The sequence below is a fragment of the Dromiciops gliroides genome, chromosome 3 (assembly GCF_019393635.1).
Source record: "Dromiciops gliroides isolate mDroGli1 chromosome 3, mDroGli1.pri, whole genome shotgun sequence".
In the NCBI taxonomy this organism is placed as follows: Eukaryota; Metazoa; Chordata; class Mammalia; order Microbiotheria; family Microbiotheriidae; genus Dromiciops; species Dromiciops gliroides.
The window spans coordinates 473,597,761-473,618,172 of record NC_057863.1 but is presented as its reverse complement, the minus strand read 5'-3'; the positions used below and the strand labels follow the sequence as shown (position 1 = coordinate 473,618,172).

The 20,412-nt window shown below is 37.8% G+C and overlaps 1 long non-coding RNA gene across 1 annotated transcript; it reads right to left on the bottom strand.

Annotated features, from left to right (window-relative positions):
• Positions 1–987: 987 nt before the first annotated feature.
• Positions 988–20,245, bottom strand: LOC122750554. Its single transcript, XR_006355746.1, has 5 exons — positions 20,129–20,245; positions 19,641–19,683; positions 19,408–19,545; positions 17,315–17,393; positions 988–2,060 (listed from the first exon to the last, which is right to left on the bottom strand). It is a non-coding gene; the product is annotated as an uncharacterized LOC122750554 (long non-coding RNA).
• Between the last annotated feature and the right edge of the window lie 167 nt (positions 20,246–20,412).

Here is a 20,412-nt window from a genome sequence, read left to right as displayed (position 1 = left end):
TTGTTGAGTTTTTTCTTTTTTATATACTGAATAATAGAGACCAGAAGAAAGAATGAACTATTAGTTATGAAGAAATATTCTAAAAACTGGTTTATCTCATGGTATTTCCAGCCCCAAATCAGCTATCTAAGTTTCAAAGGCGAAAACCATGGCAACTGTTTCTTAACACCAGTGACCTTTAAGGTCCCAGGAGGAATCATTTAAATTAAGAATAAAATATCATGTTGTTTTCATCAAAACTGTAAGTAGAAAATAAGCACCATGTCAACACAGTGGCTGCCCAACTATACAAAGTAACTCCTAAGAAGATGTGCTTAGATTTACATTGTGTATATTTTAAACCATTTAAACTGCCGTCTTAGATTTTTCTGTTTCTATAAACCATGCTTCACCTAATTTTACTTTAAATGATGCTGAGACAGAAGAAAAGAATTAGGCCTTTTCTCTTCCCACACACAAGGAGCTAAGATTTGAGCTACAGCCTACCCAGATTGAAACACCACCCCCACTTCCTCTCTCCCTCTCCTCTTTTCTCTCTTTCTTCTTTTAAAACTTTGCCTGCCTCAGAATGATTAGATGTCAAAGGTTCATATAAGCAACCACAAGACTTTGATATGTCAGAGACCAGATGAGATTCTTTCTCATGGTAAATGGCAAAACATGGCCAAAATGCTGAAACTGCCATTTTGCAAAGTCCTTTGCTTTTTTCATCCTTAACCCTCTTACTGATGCTTCCTTCATCTTTGTATTTCAGAGGAAAAAAAGTCTTCCACACAGAGAGCAGAGCTGTAGAGTAAGATCAATTTGTCTTCAGTGTTGCCTTCCCAAACTGTTTTGTGATAGAAGTGGAGGCACTGCTTCTGCCTTTTGCTTTTTGAGGTCTGGTAGGTTTGAGATGATGCTTGGCTATCACTGCCTTGGAAACTGTGACAATAATGGAATTCTGATCAGTTAATCAACAAGCATTTATTGATTACTGTGCTAGGTACTGAGGACACAAAGACAAAAATGAAATTGTACCTGCCCTCAAGGAGCTCACATTCTATTGAGGAAGATATTATGTACAAATATAGGTATTGTATTTGGCAGCTAGATAGTTCTATGGACCTGGAGTCTGGAAAACCTAAGTTAAAATTCTACTTCATATACTTCCTAACTTGCTAGCTGTGTGACCCTGAGTAAGTTACTTAAACTCTGTGTGCCTCAGTTTCTTCATCTGTAAAATGAATATAATAACACCATCTAGCTCTCAGGGTTGTTGTGAAGATAGAATGAGATAATACTTGTGTAAGGGACATGTGTCATGTGTTTTGCTCATATAGGTTATGTGTATTCAAAAGAGTCTTTTTGGATGTGGCTAGCAGAGAGGCATTTTGTACCACTAAGTAAATGTTGTGTCTTGAAAGTCTCTCTTTCCTTTGACTTTGCTGCTGTATCTAACATGGTACAGTGGAAAAAATACTGGCTCTGGAGTCAGGCCTGGGTTTAAATCCCGTCTCTAATGTGTCCTTGGGCAAGTCAATCAACAAGCATGTATTAAATGCTAATTATGTGCCAGACACTGTGCTAGATAATGTCTGGGTCCTTTTCCACTCTAGATTTATGATCTTATCCTTCTAGTTCTCTTAATTATTTGGTTAATCCTTTTATAATATTTACTGCCTTCATTTCCTTCTCCCAAATTTCTGCCCTTAATCTTATTTTCTCCTACATTTAAATTTTCTTTTTGATTTCATCCATATTTATGACTTCCAACTACTATCTACATGAAGATGACTTCCATATACATCCACATCTCTAATTCTGACATATTATGAGATTCTTTGTCATACATTTACTTCTAGCTATTTCTACCTGGGTATATGTACTACTGTCATCTCAAGCACTATATATGTAAAATCAAACTTATTTCCTCCTCCTGGATGCTCCCCTCCAAAAGAAAAAGACCATCCTGTTGCCCATTTCTGTCCATGGTGAGCTTTGTTACTGGAGCTTGAAATTTCAGCCATCCTTAGCTTGTCATTTTGCCTTTCTCTTCCTTCTTTTCTCCAAAGTAGCCACTAAGGAATGAAAAGGAAGGAATGGATTTAAGAGACATTACAGAGGAAGACTTAATAATACTATTAGTGCCACCCAAGTACATTCTCCTATTCACTAGATCAGATGTTTCTAAATTGTCTTGGTTCACAGCACCCTTAGTATCTCAGTCAATAATTTTTCACAACACCACTAGGCCAAAAGAAATGCCTACCTATTAAGTAGTTAGGTCCAAACAATTTATAAGTATCAGTGTGCTAACAACATATTAACTATTTGAAAATATAATATGCTTAAATTGAAAAAAATTCATTCATTCAATTCATTCAAGAACAAAATCCATTCTTAAATAACTACAGTTACTAAAGGGGTGTGTACACCCTATACACCATTACTAAGGCTCTTCTCAAGAGTAGTTCCTCAATAAATGTTAGTTGAGTAAATGAATGAAATGGCTTTTTGCTATTATTTATGTACTGATCTCTTGATTGATAGCTCTCATGGGTTAGTTTTTCAACATAAGAATGATTTAATCAATCCTGGAACTTCAAGACATAGTTAAAGGGGCAGTAGACTGGAAATGAGAAAGCCTGGGTTTTAGCCATTGCTTTGTCATTCACTCTTAGATCTAGGCTTTATACTACAGTATTATGCAAACTGGATGACCTTATTTTTCTGAGACTCATCTGTAAAATGAAAGGTCTAGATTAAGGGATCTCTAGCATGCTTTCCAACTCTAGTGTTCTACAATGTTTCCTATAGATTTTATAGCAGAAGTTTTCCTACTTTTTACTATTCTCACTCATTCATTATTATCACTCCTTTTAAATAACATTGTTCACAGAAAAGGCACTGACTGTATAATATCTGTGACCAGAAAGATAGTAGAGTCATTACTCTTTTCAACCCCTGTCCCCTCCCACAGAAGTATATGTCAAATTTGGAGTAATCACAAGAGAATCTACAAGATAAGAAGATAGAACTTACCCTGCCATAAACACACAAACTCCTTCTACACACATGCATACAGAGTAAAACCTTCATTATATAACATCAAAAAGAGCTTTAATGCTTAAAGCTTCCACTTGGCATCTGTACAAAAAATTAATTACTAATAAATATAACTATATCTAACCTGGGAAAATTATATATAATTGGATTTATGAAAAATTATGATTATATGAAAAATGATAAATTTAGAAAAATTATAATTGGGCCATAAGTCCCTTCGTGGTCGCCATTCAAATGTAGAAATATTTTAAATGACTAACTTAATTTGGGAGGCTAATCTGACTGGAGGACTAATCTTTCTGAGTGGAGGACTAAACTGGGGACTTTTGACTATTTGGCTATCTGACTGCGTTTAATTTAATATGGGCCATTTATAAAGTTCCACCACACTGCTCCCAAATTGATAAGCAAAATATTAGGAGGCCTCTTAACCAAATAATCAAAGCAGAGTTTATTTATGAGATACTATTTCAAATTAGGAATACAGGGAAATAAAGTACAACCTGACTGCTTTCCTGAAGTCTCTTTCCACTGCGTCTCTTTTGCACCTGCTGCGCTTAGAACTTCTTGAATACAATAAGGGCCTTAGCTGCCTCCAGCCTCAGGGCATGTTACACTTTCCCTGGTTTGTATCAAGGCCTGTAACCTTGTCAGCCCTGTCTCTCCTTTTCCAAACCCGAACTCTCCTCCGTCCTTGTCTGAGCTCTCCTCTAGTCAGCCTATCTAGGCTGTTCTCCTGTAGTCAGCCCCTCTCCTTAATCTTGTCTCTCTATCTAGTCCGTCCTCGCTCCTTCCTTAGTCCATCTCCTCTCTAGTCTAATTCCTAGGTCTATATATACCTTTTCTTCTCTCCACTCAAATCTCGGGGCTTCCTTCGCCCCCACAGACCAAGCTAATCCGCCAGCCAGAGCTGCAGCTGGTGGGGGGGGGGTGTGCTCTCAAGCCTCATGCCTCAGCACAGGCTATCTTTCAGATAGCTCCGCTCAGGTCGGAGGGAGCTGGGGGCTTTCTTTTCCCCCCAGCTGTCTGACCTGGTGTCTTGTATAGCCCACAGGGCTTTTCCCCTCAGCTTCAGCTGAGGAGGAGGGGGAGAGACCCTGAGGGCCTAAGGCTTTCTAATCTCAGCCTAAAGGTAGGGTCCCCAAATCAAAATAAATTTCCACACATCCTATTTCTAGTCTATTCCTCATACCTTGCAGAGATGGCATAAACAGACACGGGTTTTGTGACTCAGAGTACATGTTAGAAGGAATTCAGGTGAATTGTAAGGGTAATCAAAGGTTGGAGTTTGGAGAGGCAAGGGAGCAAGAGATGTGAAAATAGCATATAGCACTGAGTTGCACTAGTTCACTCAGGGGGCCAAGATTAGGAAGGTTAAAACTGGCATACCTGCCAAAGTATTGAGGGTAGAAGCATTAGATTTCATGGTAAAGATGAAATATAGGTTAAAGAATATTAGGGAGAAATTGAATGAGAGGAGGCTATATTAAATAAAGGAATGATAGTATTCTTGATATTGCAAGTGGAATACTTGTGAGTGATGGCAAAATGAAGGGTGCTGCTACAAGCTGGTTAAAGGAGTTTGAGAAGACTGGGGAAATGGAAAGTCAGGATATCAGAGGAGACCATCAATACATACACTGATATCCCCCAGTAGCCAGGCAAAAAAATGTTTTAAGGGGTCAGTAGATCTAACTATAGGATCAGAATGGGTGAGAAATTTGGATAAAGTAACCCTGAAAAGAGGAGAGATTATAGCAGGAATGTCTGAAAGTAGGGGTGAGAGAGAGGAGGAAGGATTATTTCAACATCCCTCCCAGGGCCAGTGAATCACAAATTATGAGTGGTTCAATTTGTATTTTCCCCAACACCTAACACAGTGCTTTACATGCAAGAAGTACTTAATAAATGTTAGTTGAATTGAACAAAACAGCAGAGAGTTCATGAGAATCTATTTTATGTCACCTGAAAACTGCAATCAGTAGGAAAAGTGTACCATGCTAAGTAGGTAAAAAGGATGTGGTTACAACAATCTATTATAAGATAACAATCTAATATTGTTCTAAGATTAGAAACTAAAGGATTACTCATTAATACACTTGACTACATAACTGGTCAATAAAGGAAATGAGAATTTGGTCCCACTAGTAAGTGCAAAAAAAATGATAAACTAGCTGAAAATCTATGGGAAAAAACAAACCAAGAACAAAGGCAGACAATGAACAAAAAGTGCTGCAACTCCATCATTTTAGGAATTATTATGAAAATAAAGCTACATGTAATTTATGGCTTAGACAAGCCAAAGTGTGGTGAGACAGAAGGCAAGTAGTAATTGAAAATAAGGTGAATGACACTAAACATTATCACAAATGTATAATAATGGAAAATTTTGTAGATGACAGGTGTAGAATATGAATGGCAACTCAGGAAACAATTAAATAGATAATTGGATGATAGGACAGATTGGTTGCTGTGAATTATACTAACAGGCATTATAATGCTCCTAAAATTATCACCATTCATTAACCCTCAAATTGTTGATAAAGTTTGATGGTGAAATTAATTTAGGACTATAATATAAGTAAAAGCCTAAGAATGTTCAACAGCTGCTACAATAAACTAAGATATAGCAATAATAGCAAATTACACTGGCCAACAAATCAGATATTCTACCATTTAATCAGACTAAAAATGCAGTAGGACTCTGTGTGTGAGTTGCTATGCCATTTAATAGAAACATCAAAAAAACTAGAAACTGAGGCATTTCAAAGTTTAGGGATGCTTAAAATCTGGGAAGTTTGATGATAAATATATTTGTCTATGAAAGGCAGGAATGCAGGCAGAAGGGTAGAAGGCAGTGATTTTTCCCTCAGCTTTTGCCTTTGCTTAGATTCATCTATGTGATAATATTGAGAGTATCTTGAGATAAAGGTGGATTTTAAACCCCTGGGTTCTACACAACTCCTGGCAGAACCCGCCAAATGAGTATTTGGGGCATTGCTGTTCATCTTTTGTTTTCAAAGAGGAACAATGACATCATAGCATTAGTTGGATTTAAGTGAGGTAGAGTTGCACAGTCATCAGCCTTACACTCTTCCAGAGTCATAAAAGTCTAGTAGCGGGGCAGCTAGGTGGCGCAGTGGATAGAGCACCGGGCCAGGATTCAGGAGTACCTGAGTTCAAACCCGACCTCAGACACTTAACACTTACTAGCTGTGTGACCCTGGGCAAGTCACTTAACCCCAATTGCCTCACTAAAAAAAAAAAATAAATAAAAAAAATAAAAAAGTCTAGTAGCAAGACAAAGCTCAAAATGGTTGGTGATGACCTAGTATGCAGTGGATGATCTTGGTATCATCAATGTTTGCCCAAACTACAAGTGCTCCACAGTGCCTGCATCAGCCACCTTGTTCTCATCTGCCCATTCCACTTGGGGTGAGGGGTAGATCTTCACATACTTGGGGTAGACATCCCCATAACTATATACTACAGCTTCTTAGAGCCATATGTGAGAGTTGAGTGACAGATGCACACCAAGGGTGGAAGAGCTGTCCTGAAAAAGGATTAGTAAGCCCTCATACCAGAGGTTTTAATCATCCCTGAATACCCCATATGGGACTCCATAAGGGGTTACAAGGAGTTTTTCACTAGATAGTTCAGGGTATCATTTTTTTTCTTTTTTGTGGGATAATGGTGGGGTTAAGTGACTTGCCTAGGGTCACACAGCTAGTAAGTGTCAAGTGTCTGAGGCCAGATTTGAACTCAGGTCCTCCTGAATCTAGGACTGGTGCTTTATCCACTCTGCCACCTAGTTGCCCCCTGGTGTATCATATTTTGAATCAGCATGGAACACAGAAGTCAGTCAATCAATCAACCAGAGAATAGATTTAATCTTCCTTAGCCTAGCTACAGATCTTAGGTCTTAATCTGAGAGCAGTTGTACTGGCCCTTTAGTTGAGTGTGCCACCTCATATTCTCTGCTATGACTAAAGAGTTATCAGCTGTCTTTATTAAAGAGAGGCTTTCTGATCACAGTCATCTGACAGATGGGAGCTCAGATGGCTAACAGGTGATCCTGAAAATGTAATTCCTCAATTGATACTACAATTCAAGTTAGTAAGTGGCAGCAGTGAGAACTTCCCAGCAGAGAGAGCAAGCAAAAATGTGGCACCCTATAGAGATCAACACAGGCATGATGTTCAGCAGGGATTAGCAGTGATGAGTCATTCAAGGTAGAGAGAACCAAGGACATGAATTGACTTGCCCAAGGTCACATAAGTAGCAAATGGCAGGGCATGATTCAAATACCACTTCATATCAAGGATCTTTTCCACTTCCCCCTCCCCCACCAAAGCCTACTCTGATTTTAGGAACTATGACTCTTAATTTTGAGTTTGCAACACCTGAGGGTGCCCACAACTCTCTACAGTGGTAATGTGAAATTCTCCCAAATCTCTCAAGATAAAATTCCTTTAATTGACTCCAATTTTAAAAAAGCAAGCAGAGGAGCACGAATTATTATTTTGTTGTTGGTGGTGGTTTTTTTTTTTTTTTTAGTGAGGCAATTGGGGTTAAGTGACTTGCCCAGGATCACACAGCTAGTAAGTGTTAAGTGTCTGAGGCCGGATTTGAACCCAGGTACTCCTGACTCCAGGGCCGATGCTCTATCCACTGCGCCACCTAGCTGCCCCACGAATTATTATTTTAACAACATCACTCTGATTTCATAGGATCATAGATTTAGAACTGGAAGGGATTTCACATGCCATCTTGTCCAGCCCCTTCATTTAAAAAACAGGATGATTAAAGACATAAAGCGGTTTAATGCCTTGCTTAGTAAGCTCACACAGCTAGTAAATATCCGAGGTAGGACTCAGGTTTTCCCTACTATGTGTGTGAAATAGTATCTTTTGAAAGATAACCATGTACACAAAAAGCCTGATGCAGCAGATTATAATGTATCCTTGTCCACCAGTGCTATAAAAGAGCTCCACAAATGGGCCATAGAATATTTCACTTATTGAATCACCAGGAGATTTCCCATTCCCCAGAAGAATATTACAATGTACTTGTTCAGTCCTAGAGGTAAGTAGGTGGTACAGTGGATAGAGCACTGGGCCCTGAGTCAGGAAGACCTGAGTTCTACCTATGTGACCCTGAGCAAATCACTTAACTGCTATCTGTCTCAGTTTTCTTAACTGTAAAATGATGATCATAACAGCACCTGCTTCACAGGGTTGTTGTGAGTCTCAAATGTGATAATATCTGTAAAACTCTTAGCACAATGCCTGACACATAATAGATGTTTAATAAATCCTTGCTGTTCTCTTCCCTTCTACCTTCCCTCAATCCTCAGAAACTGTAATCTCGAGTTGAAGAACACCTAGGCTGCAACATATGAGTAATTATGTTAGAGAAATAGTGTAAAGGATATCATCAACAAAATGTATAGGCAGGGGCAGCTAGGTGGAGTCAGGAGGACCTGAGTTCAAATCCGGCCTCAGACACTTAACACTTACTAACTGTGTGACTCTGGGCAAGTCACTTAATCCCAGTTGCCTCACCAAAAAAAAAAAATGTATAGGCAAAACATAGGTTGGTCACATAGCAAGAGCCTTCTTGCTCTATTGGTATTTTTGCATTGTAAAGAGAATATGGGAAAGTCTCCCAGCATGCAGTAAGGACTCCTTATCATGGCCTTATGCTAGGAATGTGACATGAGTACTTGACATGGCATAAGCAGTCATGGAAGGCTTAAGATCTGTGTGGAGAGAAAAATCCACATTAATGAGATCACAGAACACTGGAGCACTTGATCAATAAAGTCTGTTATGCTTTTATGAGTTTATACTTCCAGATTCATCATATTTTTTTAAAGAAAAAAATGAAAGAATTGGCAAAAGCCATGAAGAAACCTAGAAAAGAAGCAAATAGAGCACTGTCTGGCTAACTTACTATCACAAGTGCTGGTCATCCATTTTAATAAAACTTTGTATTTGCATAACCATTAAGAATAGGTGGCATTTCACTTCACAATACATTCTTAGCTTTAACATCCAGGGAAGACTGTTATTTACAAAATTTTGATAGTTTACTTTTCAAAAAGATGCCTAATGTAGCTATAAGACTATACAATAAAAATGGAAGACATTTAAAGCACCCATCACAAGTTAATCATGTGGAAAAGGGATTTCTATTTACCATTTTATATTTCAGCCTCTACAAACAAAGGCTTCAGTGAAATTTTTAATGTATTGGATGGAAGAATTCTTTATGCTTTAGGGTTTCAAAGCACCTTAAAGTGAAGTAATGTAAAATCCATTCAGTACTTAAAAGTTAGTGACCAATACCACAGAGTTAGACATTTGTAACTAACTAATAAACTATGTCCTTGCTCCTTTGGTACCTTGCCTAAAAACTTCTGCCAACTCCATTGTCACCTAAGAGGAAGAAGGCCTCATGTGTAAGGCTTCAAAATAGGTCTAGAACATACAAGTATACTTCCACAGCCTATCAGAGAGAAGGTTTTAATCTTTATTGAAGTTCCATCTCTAAGCCAATATCTAAGGTCATATTATAAGTAACAACTTGCATATAAGAAGTGGTCTAAGATAATATAATCTAGGGAAATGTATGATGAGAAAAGGAAGTGGGACTGATTACGTATTGAGATCAAGAAATATCAGATAGATCAATTGTAAATGTTGTGAAGCTACCAACAGAATAATCAAAGATTAGGAGGAAGGCAACCAGTGCTTTGAATAGATCCTCTTTGGAGGAGTTATGAGAAAATGTGAAAAAAGAATTGCACAGAATGAACTGGAATGGATAGGTAGATTGAATGGAATATCAAAATTGATATGATCACAATCTATTGAAATATTGAAGTAAACATCCCTAAGTACATCCTAAGTTAGAATCCTTATTTTTCAGGTGTTTAAATGAGTTAAGAGTCACCATTTTTACTAATAACAGTTTAGAAATACTCAGGTCCAAAAAATGGGTCATTACTCAGCAATTCGAGACTGATTTCTGGAAATAGGTATGTAACATGGTAGCACTGGGAATTCTAAGGAAAAAAAAAAAAACTTCTGTTGAACATTTATATTGTTGGCATGTAATGAGGGTATTTTGGTTAGGCCTAGCTCAGGTCAAGACAGTGATTCAGGTTCAGGAGTGTCAGTCAACTAACATTTATTAAGTACCTGCTATGGGTTAAGTTGAGACAACTAGATGATGCAGTGGGTAGAGTATTAGGCCTGGAGTCTGGAAGATCTGAGTTCAAATCCAGCCTCAGATACAAGCTATGTGACCCTGGGCAAGTCACTTAGTCCTGTTTGCCTCAGTTTCTTCCTGTGTAAAATGAGATGGATAAGGAAATGGCAAACCACTCCAGTATCTTTGCCAAGAAAACCCCAGATGGGGTTACCATGTGAAATAACTCAAAGGAGTGAATAATAACAATGTGCTAAGCACTAGGGATACAAAGAAAGGCAAACAAACAAACAAAAACTCAGTCCTTCCTCTTAAGAAGCTCACAGTCTAATGGGGAAGATGATACACAAGTAGCTTGGACAAACAAGATATATACTGTGTAAATAGGGGGTATTCTCATAAAGAAAGTACAAACAATTAAGGAGGATTGGGAAAGGATTAGAAGTCAATGAATAATCATGGGCCATAAAACGAAGTAAAAACAACTTAGGAGAAAGTTTACAAAAAAATCCTTGGTCCTGATTCAGATAAAACACTCCTTCCCCTTGTGACAATTGGAGTGACACCCCCTGCTGGAGAGATACTGTAGGAAAGCTCTGCCATGAGGGGAAGGCATCTGAGGGCAAGCCATGTGGCTTGGAAGGTCAGTTCCTTGGTGTCAGGAAGTGACGTTTGATGTTTCCGGTTTAGACAGAAGGCTTGTGGGACAAAGGAGGGGCAAGGCTCTCTCTCTTGTGCCAGGACCTCGTGGGGAGTGGAGCAAAAATGCTGGCTCCCTGAGATAGATAGGCCTCTTTCTCCTCACCAAATTCTTATGCTCCTAAAAAATGCTTAAAATTCTAAACTCTTGCTAAAGCTTCTAATTTATTGGTGACCACTCAGATTTTTAGACAGTATAGCTAGATTTTTAGCCACCTTACAGACAGAAACTATTCAGATGGTGACCATGAAGTATTCACCCACCATCTCCAAAGGCCTACAAGGGTTAGATTAGACAGGCATTCCAGCAGGGCAATTCTACTAAACCTCTGTAGCATCAGATCATCATGAGACATTTGTTTCATGTAGTGAGGAACCAAACCTTAATACCCTGGACCAACAAAATCTCAAAGATGGCTTCCTTGTCCCTTTAAAGCAACGGTTCTAAATTTGGAACCCACTGATGGATTTCAAGGAATCCACGAATTTGAATGGGAAAAAAATGCATCTTTTTCCCCTCACTAATTTCTACCAGAGATTTTAGCATTTTTCTCAATTATGAATTAAAAGAAAATATTCTGAGAGGGGGCCCATAGACTTCACCATACTTCCCAAGAGATACACGATATAAAAAATAAATAATAAAAAAGGTTAAGAACCTTTGGCTTAAAGGCAAATTAGCTCAGCTTACATAAAAGTGTGGCTACTCTTACCACATGGGGGTGATATTGAAGAACACAGGTGGAGAGAAGAAAGATGGGGAATCTGCAAGGAGAGTGGTTATACTCCAAAGATCCCTAAGATTTTATTTTATTCCCCACTACTCTAGTTAAAATTCCTCTTGTGAAAGTCACCAATGAACTTTCTTGAAATATCGAAAGGCAAGGACATTAGCAGAAATACTTTTATTTCAGTTTCTTGTGTTTGTCATTATTGACCTCTATCTCCTGTGCTAACTTCCATGACATTTCACTATCTTTTTTCCTCCAACCATCTTTCCAATGGCTCCATTTTTATTTCTCCATATCCCAATGAGGCATCTGAAGTGGGTCTCTCATGGAGGGACAAATCTGATGCTTTTCACATAACTAAAAATCATAAATTTTTACTCATTAAACTTAAAAGTTTAATATGATCCTGAAGAATCCAAAAGCAGTGGAACTATTTCTAAACTGTTTTTATTCTGAATTTAACAAACACCAAAAATAAAATAGGCATTTCCATATACAGAATAAAGAAAAAATAATTGTATATAAAATTGCAAAGCTCTATTATATATAGTTTGCTTTTCTCTTAAAGTATACATGAAATTCAACTTCTAGCTTTCAAAGCTGTTTTGCTTCTCTGTTCTTTCTGGCCTTCTTTCTGTTCTCTTCTCTGCATTAATTAAAAAAAAGTACCTCAATTATCCTCATTCTTTCTTTCAATTTTTTTCTTCTACTCTATCACTGTCCTCCCTTGTTTTCCAATCTATTCCCATTGGGAAAAAAAGAAGAAAAAAGCCCTTGTAATAGAGCCTTTGCATAGTCAAGTTAAAAAAAAATGCCCACATTGGCTGTGTCCAAAAATGTTTTCAATCCGAAAGGACTGATGATGAAGCATACTATCTACCTCCAAATAAAGAACTGATATTGATTGAACGCAGACTGAATCATACTGTTTTTTACTTTATTTCTTTCATTTGATTTTTGGGGGGTGGGGCAATGAGGGTTAAGTGCCTTGCCCAGGGTCATACAACTAGTACATATCAAGTGTCTGAGGCCAAATTTGAACTCAAGTCCTCCTGAAACCAAGGCTGGTGCTTTATCCACTATGTCACCTACCTGCCCCTATTTGAATTTTCTTATACAAAATGACTAATATGTTAATTTTTTACTCAATTACATATGTATAATCTATATATAGGGAAGTGGGAGGGGTGGGAGGGAAAAAGGGATAGAATTTATAACTCAAAACTTTAAATAAAACTGTTTATTAAAATTTTTTAAAATGTCTTTTTTATTCAATATCTTGAACTTATCACCTCTTTGTTAAGAGGTAAGTACAGGCCTCATCACTAGTCCTCTGGAATTGTATTTGGTCATTGCATTGTTCAGAGTTTTCAAGTCCTTTAAATTTGTTTTCTTTATAATGTTGTTATTGAATAAATCATTCCCCAATCTCTGTTCACTTCACTCTGTGTTAGTTTGGTCTTCCTAGGTTTCTCTGAAATCATCTAATCAATGGTCATTTTCTCATGATGCATTACCTCGTAGACCATCACCTTCCATTGCCTTCATAGATCATAAGTTATTTAGCCATTCCCCTCAGTTAACACCCCATTAGTTTCCAATTCTTTGCTACTACAAAAAGAAGTGCTATTAATATTTTTGTTCATATGAGTCTTTTACCTTTTTTCTTTGATCTCTTTGGGCTATAGGTCTAGATGGGGCATAGTTGAATCAGAGTACTCAGTTTGGGGACATTCAGGGAATAGTTCCAAAAAACAATGATAATACATTAAATATGGTTAAGTTGTTTTCTTTTATTAAAGAAATAAAGACAAAATAATTCAAAGATATTTGAGTAACTGGAATACAATAAAGGCAGGGCACTATAATGAATTTTCCTATTAAGTCCGTATACCACAGTCATCAAATTCTAGGAATTAGATCTAGAAAGAACCATATAGGTCATTGAATCTGGCTCCTCAGGTTATAGAGAAAGAATCTGAGGGTTAAGAAGAGTGAAGTGACTTGCTCAAGGCCCCACAGGGAATCATTAACAGAACATAGATTTGAACCTAGTTACCCAGACTCCCAATTCAGCATTCTCTCCACTATTCCAAACCTCTGTTTCTCCCCATCTTGGCAATACAAATCATAAAGGCTGGTATGAGAGGGTGGCAAATGCCATGTCATTCTGTTCATCCAGCCTGCATTTTAATACATCCACCAAATAACTTATTCAATTCCCTTTAATAGCCCTACACAATCTTCCCTGAGGAACCTGTCAGTACAAGAAGCATTGATCTAAGGTCTTTCTTGGAAACTTATGGTGATGGATCATTTTCCTAAGGGTAATCTTCATTCATCTCTGACGGAGTTGATGACATTCTTTTCCTTTATTTTATTCCTATATAGACTATGAAGAATACATATATTCTAAAAATCAAGACACTAATATCCTCTACACACCAGTAAAACTATAAATTGTAACTGCCTCAAGGGCAGAAATTGTATTATTATTACTTTTGCAATTTGCAGAGATTCCCAGAGTTAGAAGGAAACTCAGAGGCCATCTGTATCAACCTGAACCTGTATAGGAACCCTTTCTATACCAACCCACAGTAGCAGTCATCAAACTTTTGCTTCAAAATCTTTGGCAGTCTGGAAAACCTTTTTGGGGGGGTGGGTGCAGGGACAGGGGGCTATTCTTTTTTGTGACTTACTAAATTCTGCTTTAGTCTCACCCCTTCATCCTGCCCAGCACCCACTCTCTTTTCTGGAATGTCCCTGGAATCTTCCATGCCAGAAGCTTCCATTTGCTATGCCACCTTGCTAATCAGAAAGCCCCTATTTGTGACATCAGAGGTGGGAGACCAAATAGGTCTCTGGATTATAGTTGTATGCTTGTCTTACCAGTAATTGTGATTGGGTTATATCTTTTTATGAACCCTGCCCCATCTTGTCCGTTCCTCCCATGTCCCACTTTCTCATGCTCTTATTTGTTTCCATTTAAACCATGTGGCTTTTTTGTCTTTTGTTTTTAGAGTAGACCTCTAAAGTGGTTCTCTCTATGCAACTAGCCTGCCTGCTTCTCATAGCCTTATCTAAAGAATGTCAAATATAGGACTTATTGTTTTGCTTTAGTGGTCTGTCTAATTTTGGAAGGATCCTTTTAACTCCTAGAAATAAACCAACCACCTCACTAGAAATCAGTTTTCAGCTCCTGACTGCACACTGCATCAGTAAAAACTTTTGAGCATGTACCCTTAATATATGTATATTTATTAATATAACCATGTGCTATTATATGACTACACTGTACATATAATAAACTATATACAAAAAGTAATTTTTAAAAGATGAAACAAAGATGAAATAGACAATATACAAATATTGGAGCCAGGAAGACCTGGGTTCAGATCCTGCCTCTAACACATAAGGGCTACATCATTCTCCCATATATATCTTAAACTTAATATGCCCCAAACTGAATGCAGTGTCCCCAAGCCCACAATTTCCCTCTTGCCAGTTTCTCTTTTAACTGTTGAGGGTATCACCATCCTCCCACTCACCCAAACTTGAAGGTTTGACCGTGTCACACATTCTCCTCCCCAACAAGTAATTCTTGTAGTTCCTCATTATTTCCAGTGTCAAAAAAAAAAAATCCTCTGCTTGGCTTTACAGCTCATTATAACCTGTTCTCTTCCTACTTTTTAAGTCTTACGCTTTATTCCAATCCATGTACTCTGTAATCTAGTGACACTGGCCTTTGTGCTATTTCTCAAACAAGATAAATAAACCCCTCAATGACTCAGAGAATTTTCACTAGCTGCTCTCCATGTTTTCCCTCATTTCTACCTCTTGGCTTCCTTTGGGTCTCATTTAAAATCCCATCTTCTTGGAGAACCCTTTCCCAATCTCTCTTAATTCTAATCTCTTCTTTCTATTGATGATCTCTAATTTATTCTGTACATATTTTGTTTCTACATTGTTGTTTTCATATAGTCTCCTTCCTTAGATTTTTTTTTTTTTTTTGCAGGGCAATGAGGGTTAAGTGACTTTCCCAGGGTCACACAACTAGTAAGTGTCAAGTGTCTGAGGGCGGATTTGAACTCAGGTCCTCCTGAATCCAGGGCCTGTACTTTAACCACTGCGCCACCTAGCTGTCCCCTCCTTCCTTAGATTGTGAGAGCAGGGGATGCTCTCACATAAGGGCAGGAATTGTCTTTTTTTTTCTTTTTTCTTTGCCTTTCTTTGTGTCCCTGGTATACAGTACCTGGAACATAGTTAAGTGCTTAATAAATGATTGTTGACTTTTTGTGTGAGTCTGGGTAAGTCATTTAATGTCAGTTTCCTTGGCTGAAAAATGAGAATATCACTTACTTTCCAGAGTTGTTATGAGGTTAAAACGAGACAATATTAGTATGGAACTTTGTATACCCTAATGCACTATAAATGCTCATCATTACCACTACCATCATCATCAGTCAGAGGTTACTTTCAACACACCAGTTATGTAGTATAGTGGATAGACCACTAGGCATGGAGACAGGAAGAGCTGAGTTCAAATAATTTCTCAGACAACTTAATAGCTTTGTGACCCTGGACAAGTCCTTTAATCTCTACCTGGCTCACTTTCCTCATCTGTAAAATGGGGATAATAATAGTACTTGCCACCCAGGGTTGTGGTGAGGATAAGATGAGATAACATTTGGAAAGAACTTTGCAAATCTTAAAGTGATACATAAATTCTATTATTATTACTAGTAACAGTAATGTCATTATTGTTATTGGTACATACCTTTAGGATATAATATATCTAGAAATGTGTATGATCTGCATTTATAGACAAATTTTCATCTTTTCCTAGAAATCAAATACTAATTTTAGTTGACGAGAGAAATTTAGAAAAGATAAAGTGGCTATCGATTTGACCTTTTCTTCCTTCCTTCCTTCCTTCCTTCCTTCCTTCCTTCCTTCCTTCCTTCCTTCCTTCCTTCCTTCCTTCCTTCCTTCCTTCCTTCCTTCCTTCCTTCCTTCCTTCCTTCCTTCCTTCCTTCCTTTCTTCCTTTCTTCCTACTAGAAACAAAGATAAGTTGTGGAAAAGGTAGCACTCTTCAGTGGTAGAGAAAGATCCTCCCCAGGAGCTCTCTACACTGATGAAATCTTGGATCCAATTATTCAGAATAGTTGGATGAATTCATAGCTCTACCAACATTGTATAAGTATATCTATCTTTATGCAGCCCCTTCAACATTAACTATTTCTATCTATTGTTATCTTTGCCAATTTGCTGGGTGTGAAGTGAAACCTCAGCGTTGTTTTGATCTACATTTCTTTTATTCGTGATTTGGAGCAATCTTTCTTATGGCTGTTAATAGCTTGCATTTCTTTTGAGAAACATTTCTTATTCTTTGACTACTTATCTGGTGGGTAATAGGCTCTCTTATCCATCATTTCTTTGTCATCAAAAGCCATAAAATAACATATTTTCCTTCTCTTCAACTCTTAAGATAATTTAAGAAATTATTTTAAGATTTCAAATCTGCTTTCTCCCGTTTTTCATTTGTTTCATTGGAGTATCAGCAAGTTTATTTTTAAGAACAGTAAGTATGTAAGATATTTGATTTTTAAAAATTACTTACCTTGTGTAAGTATACGTGCTGCTACTTATACAGAGATCTTTGACATGTGGGAGATGCTAGAAGCAGCTGTGATTCACACCTGAAATGCATTCAGAGAAAACAAGGGAGGGTTAGTTAGCCTCAGATCAGGCTTATGCAAAAGGAAGTGTATTGGTGCTAACCTCCTGCTGCTGTTTTGGGGTTAAGGGAGTAAGGGCTGGGGAAAGGCTAGCTTGGCTTCAGAATTTGTTTCCTGCTTAGCCCTTAGGATCTGGTGGATGCTGTACTGCCCAACTTTTTTTTTCTGGTTATTAGACACACTTTGTCTCTCAGAATTCCATTTGCTTTGGTATTTCCTGCTTATTCTGGTAATTTATCCTCCTGTCCCTTTTGACTTACCTCTTGTTTCGGATTCTTTACCAACTGGTATTTTCTCATTGGAACTTCCACACTGTGGAAAATCCAGGACTTCATCTGACAACATGGAATATTTTGACTAAGGCCCTGACTGATGCTATCTTATTCTCTGTTGTTGTGCAAGGGTATGGATAAGAAGTCTCATAGAAAGGAAGGCAAGGCAGCATATATAGGAAGGAAGCAAATGACACAATGGTCTTTGGAAATGCCTCCATCTCACACCTATGTTGGAAGTACATTTAGCCAACTTATCTATGCAGAGAGAAATAGGATTTCTGCTGCTGGTATTTGGGAAATACCAGTTTTCATAACGCCATGTATATAGAATCATATGTTTCTGTAATGTGTGGCTGAAGCCATGTATGCAGTGCCTATGCCTTTTATTTTTTCCATATAACTGCTTCCACACCTCTGTGCAAGGAGCTATTCTAACCTTAGCTAAATCATCTTATGTTTATTTTATACAAAGCTATATATGTACATGTTATATATATATATATATATATATATATATATATGCATATATATACATGCACATACATATATACATATACACACATAAATATATACATATGTCAGATGGAATATAAACTATTTGAGGGCAGACACTTTAGCTTTTGCTTTTGTACTAGTGTACTTAGTTGCTAGAATAGTAATTGGGACATAGAAAATAATTTTTTTAAAAAATTGCCTGTAAGAGAGGATGGAATCATAGTTTTGACATGGGTGTTGGGACATATCAAGGAATTAAGGGACTATTAAAATTTAAACTGGCCAACTAGCTATCAGGATGGACACACCTAAGAAATAGGGGGTGATTGACTTCTATAACCGGAAAGTCAGTTGGGTGTGGCTACTACCTGAACTAGGAGACAGAGATAACTCCAGAATATCATTCCAAAAGAATCTTTCCTCACCTCACTCCCAAAAGGAATTTCCATTGTCAGGTGGTCAACCCATCTCTCCTCTATAAAAGCTTTGGCCTTTCTTCCATTCGAGGAAAAAGATGTCTGTAAACCATTTCTTCCCCTCAAAGTGATGTCTTTGACTTCCCCCTTGGTCACTTTCTCTAAGCACCCAAATAAAAGACTATTGTCTTCTAATTGGCTTGTGGGCAAGAGTTGTAATTCTTTAAAGAGGAATACCTAAGGACCCCTACTGCCTATTTCCCCTTGACAGTTTTTTCCCTTAAATGCATATATATGCATATATAATACACATTATATACACATATACATACATGTGTGTATATATATATATCTAGACATGCATATGTATACACACACACACATATATATATATGTTTGGGGGTAGGAGGTGGGCTGTCAGGATAAAATGTAGCACTTAGGATAGCAGATATAGCAGTAGGACACTGCAAAGTGTGAAGCTACTAATAGGCTTGCCTTAAATTTCTAATGTAAAAAAACCCAACTCTGATCTAGTTAATATTCTAAATAATCTTTAGGAAATAGTAAAAAGGTAGATGTGTAACTGTCACTTGAGAAGACACATGCAAGGGTGCATCCTGGAGTAATAACACTTTATGATCCCTAAATTGTTACAGTTGTAAATGAGTAAACTATAGGGATAGTAAGAAGCTAAGTATTTAAATAGTAGTTTGGTAAATAATGTTAGTTAGACCAAAGAGAAAAAAGTTTGCTAGTAATCTGCTAGTAAACATACTCCACAGGAAATACCTTGTTTTGCAAAATTAGCACGTTGATTTCATTTGGGCTGTCTTTAAGTGGGCACAACACAGTGAAACACAATTTTCTCCGGCATGTCATTTGGGCCCCAGAGAATTAGTGAATCTGGTTCATTGTGCAGGACTTGGCCTAATATTCAAAAAGAGATTGTGCTTGCCAACTCATTTTCTCTTTACAGAAGAACTAAATTAAATTAGGGAAAGTATTTATGCTTCTGGTCTTACCTAGGCCTACTTGGATCTGTGTGGAGACGTAGGAAAATCTCTTCTATTTTGAGAAAGAAGAAAAAATGAGTGATAGGCCGCTCAGTTGTTTGCATGACTATACACAGATTTAGTGGTGGCTTTTGATATTAAAGAAACAAACAAAAAATCCCAAATCAACCACTTATCCAGGCAATCCATTTCAAAGCCTGAGATTTCATATATAACATTATGGATGATTTTGAAGGTCCCTTATTATCTTATGATCAATTGACCTTTTGATTCACAAGATCAAGGATTTAGAGCTGGAAGGTGTAGAGATGAAGTTATCTGGTCCCAATCCCTCATATTTTACAGATGAAGAAACTTTGACCAGAGAAGTTGTGATATCCTTGTGCCAAAGTCAAATCGTTATTCAATGTCTGAACGGAGAGACTCCTGCCCTGGCCCTCTCCACTCTGCACAAGGAGCCAGCCTCTATGTGGGAGGACGAAGCTGGAAGAGTTTACCTGTGCATATAGTCTTGCGTTTGAGGGCCAAGTTTGCAAAAGGTTTAGGGATGTGGCTGGGGGGCGGGTGGGAAGAAAACTCCTGGGATGACAGGAAAATAAGTATATCCCATCTGCATTCTACTTATTTGGGCTTTTAGCTGCAAGGCCTTCCGAGTAGGGCGGAGAAAACTGGGAGAAAAGGAACTGGACGGGGGCTTATTGGCTAGCGTGGGGGGGGGGGGAGTTGCTTCTGATTGGATGTCTTTCCCCCTCACTCCCTCCCCTTAGCGGCTCCAAACTTC